The sequence below is a fragment of the Plasmopara halstedii genome, assembly GCF_900000015.1.
Source record: "Plasmopara halstedii genome assembly, contig: Scaffold_526, whole genome shotgun sequence".
Classification (NCBI taxonomy): domain Eukaryota; phylum Oomycota; class Peronosporomycetes; order Peronosporales; family Peronosporaceae; genus Plasmopara; species Plasmopara halstedii.
The window spans coordinates 913,374-913,768 of NW_020187446.1; positions in this window are offsets into that span (position 1 = coordinate 913,374).

Consider the following 395-nt stretch of genomic DNA (forward strand, 5'->3'; position numbering starts at 1 on the left):
ACATTTGGGTTAGAAATACTGAGCGTGACCAGCATGAAGCTGTGTAGTGTCAATCGAACAGGGTTTTCATGCAAATCTTTACGCCCTGTGCATAGGTATGGTTGACGCGAGACTCTTCATGCATCATTATATATAAGCACAGATTAAAAAATGTCAAGGTCAAATTCAAATCCAATAATCTAGATGAACAGAAACAAATATTCTTCACGATCTCAACATGAGCAATGACAAGCTCTTCAAAGCAATAATAGAGCCGTAAAGTTAACTTCTTAGATTATACAAAGTCAGGGAAGTAGGATATTTTGAAAGAGTTCGTTGCTCACATGTAATATCCCAGGTCAAGTTTCTTGGTATCCCTTTCAGTCAGTCCCCAGTGAACAATGACATTGTCAACT